Source organism: Pinus tabuliformis, chromosome 2_1 (assembly GCF_031772625.1).
Source record: "Pinus tabuliformis cultivar Carrire ecotype Pingquan chromosome 2_1, CPIR1, whole genome shotgun sequence".
Taxonomy (NCBI): domain Eukaryota; kingdom Viridiplantae; phylum Streptophyta; class Pinopsida; order Pinales; family Pinaceae; genus Pinus; species Pinus tabuliformis.
Genome location: NC_142299.1, coordinates 509,605,645 through 509,619,777, shown reverse-complemented (window position 1 = coordinate 509,619,777; position 14,133 = coordinate 509,605,645).

Here is a 14,133-nt window from a genome sequence, read left to right as displayed (position 1 = left end):
TCAAGGCAATCGACAAAATATATGCATAACAATACCAACAACTAACACTGGTTCTATATGATTGTATTTTATACTATCAAGCTGATTCGATAAGAAATAAAATGTAAGACTTGAATAATAAAACAAAAATTAAAAAGAATAAAGTAAATGACAAGAAAAAAAATTATGCTAGTCACACAACTTGAATCATTGCTAGATTAAACCACACATTATTGAATTGAAAATTTATTCTATTGCACTCAATAGAATTTAAATGCTAATCTAGAGCAACAAATAAAATGAAATCTAGAAACTGGATGAAATAACAAATCTGGAAAATGTAGCAAACAACAAATTTGTTCAAAGAAATGAAATCTACTTTAATGAATGACAATTGGAATTCAAATAAACAATCACATAAGTAAACTAATTTACATGTTCAAGGCAGCACCTCGTCCAAGGTAGTGGGCCCAACTGCCCAAGACTCAGTTCTGCCTTAAGAAGTAACTCAGATCAGATTACAAATAATAGATGTAGAAATCAATGGATAAATTCCTTCATTAAAAGATCTCTGATAAACTATTACAACAAAATGAAGTTCTTATCTTTGCCTGAAATTCCACAATTGTTCATCTCCCATCTCTCATCTCTTATCTATTTTCGTACATCCTATCTAATAATTTTCCATCTCCTATCTCCTAATTATCCTTCCACTATCCCCCCAATTATCCTCTAATTCTCCTCTCTATTCTCCTTATCCTTCCTATTCTCCTCATATTATCCTTCCATTATCCCCCCAATTATCCTCTAATTCTCCTCTCTATTCTCCTTATGCTTCCTATTCTCCTCATATTATCCTCTTCTCTTTGATCTCTGTTTTCATTTAAATACATAGAGAGTAAAGGGAAGTTACAACAAAGATGATTACAAAATGATATCCATTATAAATTTGGATTGTAAAAAATGAAATGATTAGAAAGATCATATCTAAAATATATTTCCATCAACATTTAGCAGGAACAAGTCGAATTTGGTATTGCAATTGGAAGAATTTGGAAAATGGCCGCAACAACAAATCTAAGAAAATCATCTTCGAAGAACCTCCCTTTTCTCTTAATACAGACCAAGTTTTAGAAGACTGTTGATGTCAAAACTAATTCGGTCCGTTCGAGACAAAACCCATGTTTCAAATTTTCTAGATTCTCCTTCATTTGTTCGAAATTTCCAATGCAAAAATATCACTTCTTATTCCAATGAATTTCTGAGTTGGAATATTTAATTGTGAGTTGGAGATCAAATTTGCAATCTAGAAAAGGTCTTGGATGTTAAAATCATGAGTGATGTTACAAAAATTCCATTAGTAAACCATGATTGGTAAAATCATGCATAATAATCATAAATTTATTAAAAATAAAGGAGAAAAATAGTATTTATCCATAAGAGCATAAATTATTATAAAATGGAATTATATGATAAATTATGATAAATGAATTGATAAATAATGGTAGAAGTGGATGAAATAGGTGTCAAAAAGTAATAATAATAAGGACAAATTAGTGGCCCAACACATGACACCAATCTTCATTATTTCATCAATACAATTACATCCCTGCAAGAAAATACAATGGAGCTGCAAAAACATGACTTCTCTACACAAGAACACTAATGAAAATATGTCTCTAGAGGTAAATTCGACTTTTAGGAATCATTCCCCATGAATGGAGGAATCTTTCCCACCAAAATCCCTAGATTAGTGGTTCTGGTCCCTAATACTAGGAATCTGCATTAAATGGCAGGGAACACATTCCTAGATTTTCTCAATCATTGGAGTTCCACAATATGTGCCATAATTCCATAATATCTTGTTGATTTTTTATTTATTATTGATCCTCCTGTATAGTAAGGAGAAAGTCCCTAAATTATCCCCTCGTCCAAATCTTCATAATCTGCCCAATATTCTCATAATATTCCACAAAACTAAATCATATTAGGCACAAATATCCAATTATTCATAAACCTTCCTAATCAATATGTTAAAGTTAAAAATAAATTATCTAATGTAGAAAGAAAGGTTTAATGTGATGAAGGATGATCATAGGCCTTAAATTATTGTTTAATTTAGAGGTATGAGCCTTAATTTATGTCTAATTTAGAGGCCCATCAGTTGTAGCAAAAATACAAAGGAAGAAAAGGAAATTGGACACCACTACTGTTACGAATTCGGAAAATGAACCAATGGATATTGTGTGGAAGGACACACTTATCGACCCATTAGAGAATCTCACAAAGCTATCCTAGTTCATAGGATCTTATGCCACAACCACCATCTACAAGGCGACTGAAGTCTAAATGTTGTTGAAGGAAAAGGAATAGAAAATTATGTTCCTAGAATAACAATTAGCCCAAGAGAAAACCTAGTCAGCAAGAAGAATTACAGGTAGCCCAACTTCAAAGAGAATTTGAGTAAATGAGGATGCAGCACCAGGCGAGCTTAGTAGAAAAGGATTCACAAATACAAGTCATGATATATAAATTGAAAGACAACCCAAAAATTGATGAATTCATTAAATAAGCAGTGAGCCTCAATTTCATGTTAATGGAACAAGAGGATGTATTCTGCCAAAATATTTCACAAATAAATCCTTACTGCGAAACTAGTGACAAATTGACAAACCAAATAATTGATATGAGGCTTGGATATGAAGAAACCCATAAAATGGTTTATGAATTTACCACGTGGAAAGAATTAGAGGATGGAAGAAAAGTTGACCTCCCAAAGCTGGAGGAGTCTCACAAAGATATTATGTTTACGGATTGGGATTCTGAGTTGAAATAGGCAGAAAGGGAAATAGTGATAGTAAGAGGAGAAGAAAGCAACATAATAGAGTCCGTAAATGAAAACCTTCATGGTTCCAATATTCTCAAAGAGTGTGTATCATGGTTTGTACCAAATATTAAGCAAGTAGAGGAACAATGGAAACAGATAATGTAGGAAAAGGAAGAGGATATTAAGCAGCTAACCAACCTGAATCGGGAGATATATTAGTAGTTTCTAGTAAAACCACACATCGAGTGGATGACTCTGAGGTGTTTAACAACCTCTACACAAAAGATGGTGCCAACATTGATAGATGCAATATTTGCTAGGTAGTTAAAATATACAATTAGCCAGTCACCTAAGCTCAAGCCAATGACTAATATTTGTGAACTTAGAGATCAAGTTCAAAGGAGCTACTCATCAATTTATTTTTACTCTTAGTTTTATTTTTTCGCATTCTAAGGAAGGTTGTTTGAAACCTCCTCAACTATTTTTGTAATAATATACATTGATACATATATTTTAGTATTTAAAACCCTCTCATGCATTTAGACAAGGGTCCAAAATTTTTACAAAAACACTTTTCAAGACATTACACTTCTGTAATTTTGAGAAGGTTTTGATGAAATGAATGGAACAAGATCTATTTTTTAAAAATATCTATCGTGATATATTGAAATTCACCTTTTTACTATTAGAATCTGTTGGATTGAATGAAATCGGGTCGGTATTGCTGAAGCACATGAGTAGGACTTATCATATATGGTACTTTTATCGTATGATTTTTTTTTATTTATGTATTAAGCAATACTTCTTCCTTCAATTGTTTTATGTATGAAACTCAGAATTATATGGTTTTGCATTACCACACCTATATATGATTCTACCTCTAATTTCGTTTTCAATACATGAATGATTTTTGTATGCGATATATTTCTCTCAATTGTTTGTCTAACTATTTATCCAAAACAATTATCGTTAAACGATTTCATTTCTTTTTGTATTTGAATAATCTTTATTACCAATTGCTGTAGGACATCATTGTAGATCACATATGGCATTTTATTCATGGGTATATTTATAATTAGATAATGTTAGATTAAAATATATGCATGTGTTTAGTAGTTAGATTAGATTACACGTAGTTGAATCATTTCCCGTTACATCCTATATCATCCCATCAACATTATCAAATCAACCCTTTTTGGGAAACTAGTCCCATTATACCAATTTGGAGCCACTATACCAAATCGAAAAGCAGTTTCTTTCAAGGTCCAGACCAGGTGGTTGTTGATGCAGGTGGCTCCAGACACATGCAGAAGTCCAAGAGGACTCAGGAAGGGTCAAAAATTAAAGTGTTTAGATTGTACTCAAACCAAGTTTATGTTGAATATCTCATCGTCATGATGATGGTGGTGTGAATGGTTCGTCAAACCAAGTCTGTATACGAAAGTTAGGAGTAGTCAAAGTTTAGGGTTGACTTGGGTGACTGGGCAGACTTAAGGAGGCAACAATTTGAACAAAATCTGGCCACTGAATTCTGTTAGGTCCCTATAACACTAGTGATGCCCCATTACTATCATAGTGGTATCCCTTATTAATATTTTTGTGCCTCTATTGTCCCCATATTGTTATTACTATGCCCCATAGAATCCCTCTATTATTATTTTGTGCCTTTATATTATTATTGTTAGGTCTGCTTGGTCATATTGTGACCCCTTAGACTCCTATATATACAAAGGAGGTTTTGTCATTTGTATAATCCAAGAATTATTCATTTGTGTAATTTAAAGGAGGTTTCCCCCTTGAAGAGGCTGAATTCTAAGGCATTCAACTATCTTTTCTATCTTTTTGTGAGCTGGTTTCATAACATTTGGTATCAGAGCTTTGGATTCTAGGGTTTCGATGCTCCAAAAAGGTCATCGTGGCATTTTTGCTATAATTTGTTTCTGCGATGTTTCAGAAGAGAAAAAAAAACCCATTTGAGGTGAAATCACGTTGAACCTCAGGTCCAAATTTCAGAGCTTTTCACACAATATTTGCAGAGGTATGATCTGAGGAAGTTGGTCTTTTTGCAAATTCCTGAATTTCATTCCAAACAGGTGACCTAGGCAAACTCATCATAACTTTTGTTTTGAGCATCACATTGACATTTCATAAAAGATCATAGAAAGAGGATAGACTGTAGTTTCCTGTGTATATTTTTTAGCTACTAAGATCAAAACAGTGATACGTGGCACTTCATACAAGTTCACTCTTCTGGAAAGGTCTATAATCAGGTCATCTTGGGAGATTGTGCATAAATCTGCCTTGGAGAATATAAATTTGATCGGATTGGTGGCATTGGAAAGAGGACACAGAGGGCTACTGCAGGTCACAATTTTAGAATTAGATGATCTGAAATTACAGAGATACATCAGATTCAATATTGAGCTCCTACAAAGTGAAAAAATGTGTGTAGTTTTTTTTTAATTTTGCATAAGCTTGGTTTGAAAAATTAGTTTGAAGGAATTCAAAGGGCATAGTAAAGCATTATTATCGGTAATTGATGTCTTGAGGAAAGAAAATTCAAACACCTGGTAAGCCACCTGAAAGCTCTAGCATGACTCATGAAGAAGAGGAAGAAATGCAACATGATATATCAAAATTACAAGACCAAGTGCAACAAATGTCCCTCACACAACAAGTAATAGAACCTAAGATGGATGGTTTAAAGAAAGATGTAGGAGCTAAGATATATGGCATGGAAGATAAGATGGATGGTTTAAATAAAGGGATAGAAGATAAGATGGATGGCATAGAAGCTAAGATGAATCGCATGGATGCCAAGATGGATGGCATGGATGACAACATCGAAGAAATGAAGATAAATTTGAATAAGCTGCTACAAGAAATGGTCACTAATGGTGAAAGGGTAGTAAAGGAGACTCATGATGAGAAAAAAATAAATGTTAGTCATTATTTCATAGACTCTAATGTTGGATCGAAGACCCACCATATTCCAAAAATCGATATGAGGAAGTTTGATGGCAAGGATCCCGCAACGTGGATACTACAGATGGAGCAATTTTTCGATCTCAATAATGTGCAAAACATGCAAAAGGTACGCATTTAAACTTTATATTTGGAACCAAATTAGTTTGTATGGTATCAATGGCTTTGCTCTCGTAAACAAATTGTCACTTGGGTAATTTTTACGGAAGAAATGACAGCACACTATGAGGATACAAAAAGAAACACCTTTCTTGGCCAATTGATAAGTCTCAAACAAAGGGGTTCAATGATGGAGCACATTTAGGAGTTCCGAAAATTGAACATAAAGGTAAAAAATATTCCAGAGGAGCATAGGATTGATGTGTTCACAGGGACTTTAAAGGATAATATCCAACATGATTTTTGCCTTTGGGAACTTGATTCATTATAGTAGGCATTCAGGTTAGCAAGAAAAATGGAAAGAAAAATTATGGCAACTAGGAAGCCTACCACTCACAACTATAAAGATGGGAGTTTTGTTGCCCCTAGCCTTCCACAACCTATAAGGTTGACACCACAACAATTGGAAGAAAAAAGAGCAAAAGGTCTTTGTTACAGTTGTGATAGTAAATACACTAAAGGTCATAAGTGTGCTGAGAAGAAATTATTCTACATAGATTATGAAGAGGAAGAAGAAAAGGAACAAGAAAGGTAAAAGGAAGAGGATATACTCCAAGAACAAATCCTAGATAAGGAAGAAATGAATCTGACCATATCTTGGAATGCATTGGCTAGAATTACCACTCCTCAAACCATCAAGATAGAAGGACATATCAAGAAGAAAAAGGTAATAGTGTTGATTGATTCAGGAAGAACCCACAATTTTATTCATTGTAAGATAGCAAAAGAATTGAATTGCTTCCTATATCCAGTAGCAGAGTGTCAAGTGATGGTTGCAAATGGAGGAACGATGAATTTCTCTGGAAAGTGCCATAATATCAAGCTATCCATGGGAGAATATGTATTGAATGGCCCAATGCTTTCCATTCCAATGGGAGGTGCTGATGTTGTACTAGGAGTCCAATGGCTACAATCCTTGGGTACAATAGCTTTTAAATTTCAAGAACTTTTCATGAAATTTTATGTAGAAGGAAAGGAATCTGAATTAAGGGGTATTTCAAGGAAACCAGGAAAGATAATCAGCTCTAACGATATGACAAATCTTCTAAAAAATGAACAATGAGGTGTAAATACACAATTATGTTCGCTATATGTTTCCACATTGAAATCATCTATTTCTCCAGATCTAAAAAAACTCTTGGACAATCATTCTAAGGTATTTAAGACTCCCAAAGGTCTCCCAGCTATTCGTGATCAAGATCATGCTATTCAATTGATTCCAAGAAGTGTTCCTCCAAACATCAGGCCGTATAGATATCCCTATGCCCAAAAGAGTGAAATCGAACGTATGGTTGCAGAAATGCTTGAGGCTGGTATAATTCAACCTAGCCAAAGTTCTTTCTCTGCTCTAGTAGTATTGGTGCACAAGAAGGATGGATCATGGTGCATGTGTCTAGATTATAGGGAGCTCAACTAGCTCACTATTAAATATAAGTTTCACATTCCTGTCATTGATGAATTATTGGATGAATTGCATGGATCAATTTAGTTCACCAAGTTAGATCTTCGTTCAGGATATCATCAAATTAGAATGAAGACTCAAGACATTATGAAAACAACATTTAGAACTCATGAGGGTGACTATGAATTTTTGGTCATGGATTTTAGCCTTACCAATGCACCTTCTACATTTCAAGGATTGATGAATTCCATTTTCAAAACCTTCCTTACAAAATTTGTGTTAGTATTTTTTGATGATATATTAATCTACAGCAAGTCTTGGAAGGATCATGTTGAACATGTTGATAGGGTGCCACAACCATTGCAGAAGAAATAATTATATGCAGAAAGATCCAAATGTTCCTTTGGAGTACAAGAGGTGGAATATCTGGGTCATATTGTATCTCATGAAGGAGTTAAGGTAGACCCTAGCAAAGTTAAAGCCATTAAGGAATGGAAAATCCCCACATCCATAAAGCATTTGCAAGGATTTCTCGGGTTGATAGGGTATTATTGCAAGTTTGTTAAGAATTATGGGAAAATAGAAGCACCTCTAACAAAATTGTTGAAGAAAGATGCATTTTCATGGACTCCAAAAACAACAAAGGCCTTCAAACATCTTAAAGAGGCAATGTGCCAAGCATTGGTCTTAGCTACACCAGACTTCACAAAAACCTTTAATGTGGAATGTGTTCCTTTAGGAAATGGAATTGGTGCTATTTTAATGCAAGATGAAAGACCCATTGCTTTCGAAAGCCATTCAGTCAAGGGAAAGTATTTACACAAAGCTATTTATGAGAAGGAAATGTTGGGAATACTACATTCACTTAACAAATGGCAACCCTACCTAATGGGAAGACACTTCATGGTAAAAACGGATCATGATAACCTTAAATACTTTTTAGAACAAAGATTATCCTCTGAAGAATAACAAAAATAGGTCACAAAGATGTTGGGTTATGACTTTGAAATCATCTACAAAAGAGGGAAGCAAAACGTTGTGGCAGATGCACTCTCAAGAAAGGATGACGATGTGGAAGCATTGTTGTGCGCCATTTCTATTATCCAACTAGATTGGATAAATGAAGCAAGGGAGGAATGGAAGAATGACGAGGAAGTGGGGGAACTTATTCGAAAGTTACAACAAGATTCCAGTACATCTAATACATTTAGCAAGAAAAATGATTTGTTATGGTACAAAGATCGCTTATACGTCTATAAGAATTCCCAACTCAAACAAAATATTCTTCTAGAATTGCACGCTTCACCCTTAGGAAGGCACTCAGGATTTTTAAAAACTTACCATAGGGTTAAGAAGGAATTTTTTTGGGATGGACTTAAATCAGATATTCAAAAGTTTATGGCAGAATGTTTGGTTTGCCTTCAAAATAAAACTGAAACAATTAAGACATCACGTCCATTACAACCTTTATCCATTCCAAGCCAACGTTGGGAGGAGGTTTCAATGGATTTTATCACAAGTTTACCCAAGTCTGAGGGAAATAGTGTCATCATGGTGGTAGTTGAAAGACCTACCAAGTATGCACACTTTTGTGCATTATCACATCCATTTAAAGCAAGTACAATTTCTATGGCATTTACGGAAACAATTCAAAAGCTACATGGAAACCCGAAGATTATTGTAAGTGATAGAGATCCCATTTTTACTAGAAATTTTTGGACTGAATTATTTTCTTTTCTTGGTACTCAATTAGCTCATAGCTCATCTTATCATCCTCAATCTGATGGGTAAACTAAGATAGTAAACAAATGTTTGGAAGGATATCGTCGTTGCTTTGTATCTGATAAACAGACACAATGGGCGAAATGGTTGCCTCTAGCTGAATGGTGGTATAACACTTCCCTCCATACTACAACAAAAATGACCCCATTTATGGCACTTTATGGATATCAGCCACCAACCATCACATCATATTTGAGACAAAATTCTAAGGTTCAAGCAGTGGAACATCACATCGAGCATCAACAAAAAGTTCTCCAACTCTTAAACGATAACCTCGTGTTGGTGCAGAATAGAATGAAACAATAGACAGATCAACATCGCAGTGAAAGAAGTTTTGATGTAGGTGACTGGGTATTCCTACGGCTAGAACCATATAAACAAATTTCCCTCAAGCAAGCTAATAAGGATAATAAATTGTCACCAAGGTATTATGGTCCATACAAGGTGTTGCAAAAGATTGGTACTATGGCATACAAATTAGAGCTTCCTGCAGCTTCTCGAGTGCACCCAGATTTCCATGTTTCATGTTTAAAGAATGTTATAGGCGACAAGCTCCCTGTTCAAACAATATTGCCAAAACTTGACGAGGAAGGAAAAATTATATTGGAATCAGAAGCAGTCATAGAAAAAAGAACTCGACAACTACAAAATTGATCCATTTCAAAGTATCTCATCAAGTGGAAGAACTTATCCGCTGAAGATTCCACATGGGAGGATGATAATTTTATACAGAAGCATCCAAAACTACTCAAGCATTGAGGGCAACACTTTTTTGAAGGAGAAGGTCATGTTAGGTCCCTATAACACTAGTGATGCCCCATTACTATTGTAGTGGTATCCCTTATTAATATTGTTGTGCCCCTATTGTCCCCATATTGTTATTATTGTGCCCCATAGAATCCCTCTATTGTTATTTTTGTGCCTTTATATTATTATTGTTAGGTTGGCTTGGTCATATTGTGACCCCTTAGACTCTTATATCTAGAAAGAAGGTTTTGTCATTTGTATAATCCAAGAATTATTCATTTGTATAATGTAAAGGAGGTTACCCCCTCGAAGAGGCTAAATTCTAAGGCGTTCAACTATCTTTTCTATATTTTTATGAGCTGGTTTCATAACAGATTCTGGCCAACATGGGCTAGATTCTGGGGGAATTTGTTGCCTCCTTAAATTGACTCCTTTGGTCAATTTGAGAATTTTCAAAAATGCCTAATTATTTTTATATCATAATATCTATATCTATATATATATATATATATATATATATATATATATATATATAGATATATAGATATATATGTTTGGTGGCGGGCAATGATCCCCAGCAACCCTACTGCACCCGAAAGCATAACATAACAAAATTAATAATTAATATAGGTCCACGGGCTATGACCCCCACTGACCATCCAACCTCCAAACATTATAACTGTGATATATTATATGGTGGGGCGGGCCACCTCTGGTGGACCCGACCCATGCCTCATCATTGCCAAGCATTGATCCGAGGGTGGCGGGACTTGAACTCGCTTGGTCGGTGTGGCCGGCCTGCCTCTTGTGCACCCTCACAGACCAACCACATTTCATTTAATGCCCCAACCACTGGCCTTAAAAATTATAAAAAATGGTACATGCGTGTTAATTCAGGGAGGGGCAGGATTTGATCCCCTAACCCCTCCTCAACAACTTGATGTGTTTAGCCAGTGCACCAACCAGATTTCTTGTTTTATCGACCCGAAGAACACTATATGAAGCTTTTTCTACAGTGCGCTAGAGGTGGAGGAGTAGGCACAGACTTTGATGCAAGTGGAAACCTGAGCAGTGCAGAGAGAGGGGTTGGAACCATGATCTACGCAATTTCTCCATGGGGCCAGATTTTCTCTTTGTCAGTTTTCGACAAATTTTATATGGTTTCAGCATTTCTCGATGCCATGAAGTCAACGGTGATGTTTGTTTCTCCATCGGATATCTACAATTTTCGAGCTTCTTCAATTTTGGAGGTATAAGGTCATCATTCTGAATCTTGATGTACTTTCATTATTTTTCCATCCAATGAAGACAGGGCCACCCCACTAATTCGAGTAGGGCCCGAAGATGTAGTCCCTCCTAGATGAACTCTAATATCAATCCTGTTTCTTCTATGCGTGATTTGCTATTCTTCTCTTCCTCTTCTTTATGCACTTGAAATTTCATGGTTAAATGCAAGCTTAATATGTAATTCTTTAATGCATCACAAGGGAAAGATTCCTTGGGATCAAGTGGTATTAGAGCAATAATTTGTGGATGAAAATTTCATGTTTGCATGTTAGCCAAAAACAGGTTGCGAAGAGGTGAAGGTCAATTAAAATCTTTTGATCCCAAAGTGGGACGTGCACGTCGAAGGAGAATCATGGGTGAGGAGAATGATGTTCGATATGAATAGGAGGTAAAATTTTGCAATAGTTTCTACACAATGTGAGATCATGTTGAGAATATGTTCTCAAGAATTGAAATACTTGAGAGTGTAGGGGAAAAAGTTCCAGAAGAACAAGGGTCAGTGCACAGAGATGATGGAGGAGATCCATCTCCTTCTCCTTCCATGAGTGAATGTTCTTCTTCCTCTCATCACCATCATCATAGAAATTCAAGGGGTGCATCTAAGAAACCTTTCTTTAAATTAGATGTCAAATTTGATCTTCCCATGTATAATGGTGAAAGTAATGAAGAAAATTTTAATAACTAGATTAGGCAGATTGAGATCTACTCCAGGATTAAGTAGATCGCATAGGAAAAGGCAAAGATTCAATTGGCCTCTCTTAAGTTGAGTGGCACTACTCGCGTCTGGCGGGAGAGAAAATTGGGATGTAGTAAGAGTGTGGGTAATCTTCTTGCCTCATGGCCTAGTTTCATTTCTACATTAAAAGAACAATTTTATCCCTTGGGTTATAAAAGAAGAGCCTTAATGGAATGGCAATACTTAAGGCAAGGCAAAGGACAAGATGTTCAAAGCTTTACTGAGGAGTTTAGAAAACAAGCACTTAATTTTGGCATTGCACTTGACTCACCTAAAGTAGTAACTAGGTATATTGGATCATTACATAGTTACATTAGACATTCATTATTATTGTTTGAACCTACTACCATTGACTCGGCTAGTGTAAAGGCCACTCATTTGGAAAATAGGGGAACACATGAACGAGATGACCACCCAAAGAGAACCGCACCACTGAAGAGAATACGAGCAAATCCCTCTTGTACACATTTTGAGAAAGAGGGGCATGATGAAGAAAATTTTTGGAATTTGTACCCTGTGCTGAGACCTAAAAGGAATGACAGAAAGGGGAAGCATAAGGTCGTCACTCGCATGCAGCAAAACCAAGATTCCAATTCAGAGGAAGATGAGAAGGTCACAGCTATGGGATTTGCACGAGGTAGGCCCATTGACTTGGGGTCTGATTCTAGCGATGAAATTAAGTTTGTAGCCCTTGGGATCATGAAACGAGGACCCATAGATTTGGGGTTTGATTCTATCCATGAATCAAGGATTTCAGCAGACATAATGAAAAGGCCACTCCTCGCAGCAGGACTCCAAGAACTTGAGGAGATCAACGACCGCATCCAAGAAGAAAATGTTGAGCTAAGGAGGCTTCTATAGGAGGAATGGTGAAGAAAAACAAAGGGTACTATGCCAGTTGTAAGCCAAGGATGAGGCCTTGGAAAATCTGTAGCATCGCTATCCAGAGGTAAAAAGTGATTCCCCGATTTCATATGATTTTCATGATGATGAATTCGCTACTTTTGAAAAATATACTACAGGGATTGGATCCAAACTATTGAAGAAGATGGGGTATTAGGGAAAGGTCCTTGGCATCAAAGTCCAAGGCATCATAAACGCCATTGAAGTCGAGGAATTGTCGCATCGTGTAGGACTCAGATACACCAGAAAGGAAATGGGAGAATGCTCCAATACAGCTAGTAACTAGCCAATGGCAGACAATGAAATTCCCTCCTCACAGTCCATCGATTGTGAGGGCCCCTTGAACACTTATCGAAGGAACACCAGGGGAAAGTGCCCCAAGGTAGCCCCGAAATTTTGGAGGAAAAAGAATCATTGTAGTCATTGCAACAAAGAGGGACACCAACAAACCACATGTCCGATGCTCCATGCTTTGGAAACATCACTGGAAGAACCGAAAGGTGAACATGTTCAACAAACAAATCCACCCCATTAACGGTGGTCTACTTTATTAAGTTGGTTTTTTAAGGTAGTAGCTTGTTATGGCCACCATTTTAAATCATACATTGCAAGTAAATGTAAAAGTGATGGTGTGTTTCCTATCACTTCAAAATGCAATGATGATATTTTGGCCTTTCTTTATTAGTACTTGCAGTCTTGATTACATTTTATGTAATCAATGGCCAAGGAGTTTGTGATATAAACTCTTGGCAAGGAAGGGTTGTGTGGTGTGCATGATTGCAAAAAATGTACCAGTTTCGCATGCAGGTGATTGAAAGTGTGGATTGAAAAGGACACAAATAGTGTGCTAAGTGTAAATGCTTTTCGGGTCCAAAAGCTCTTCAATGGGGAGGATTGATCCAGGTGGCTCCAGACACATGCAGAAGTCCAAGATGACTCAGGAAGGGTCAAAATTCAAAGTGTTTGGATTGTAATAGAACTAGGTTCATTTTGAAGATCTTGTCGTCGTGATCGTGGTGGTGTGAATGGTTCGTCAAACCCAGTCCGTATGTGAAAGTTAGGAGCAGTCAAAGTTCAGGGTTGACTTGGGTGACTGGGATAACTTAAGGAGGCAGTAGTTTGGACAAAACCTAGCCATTAGAGTTTGGCCAACCTGGGCCAGATTCCAAGGGAATTTGTGGCCTGCTTAAATTGACTCCTTTGGTAAATTTTAAAATTTGGAAAAATACCTAATGATTTTTATATCATAAATATATATATATATATATATATATATATATATATATATATATATATATATATATATATATATATATATTTGGTGGC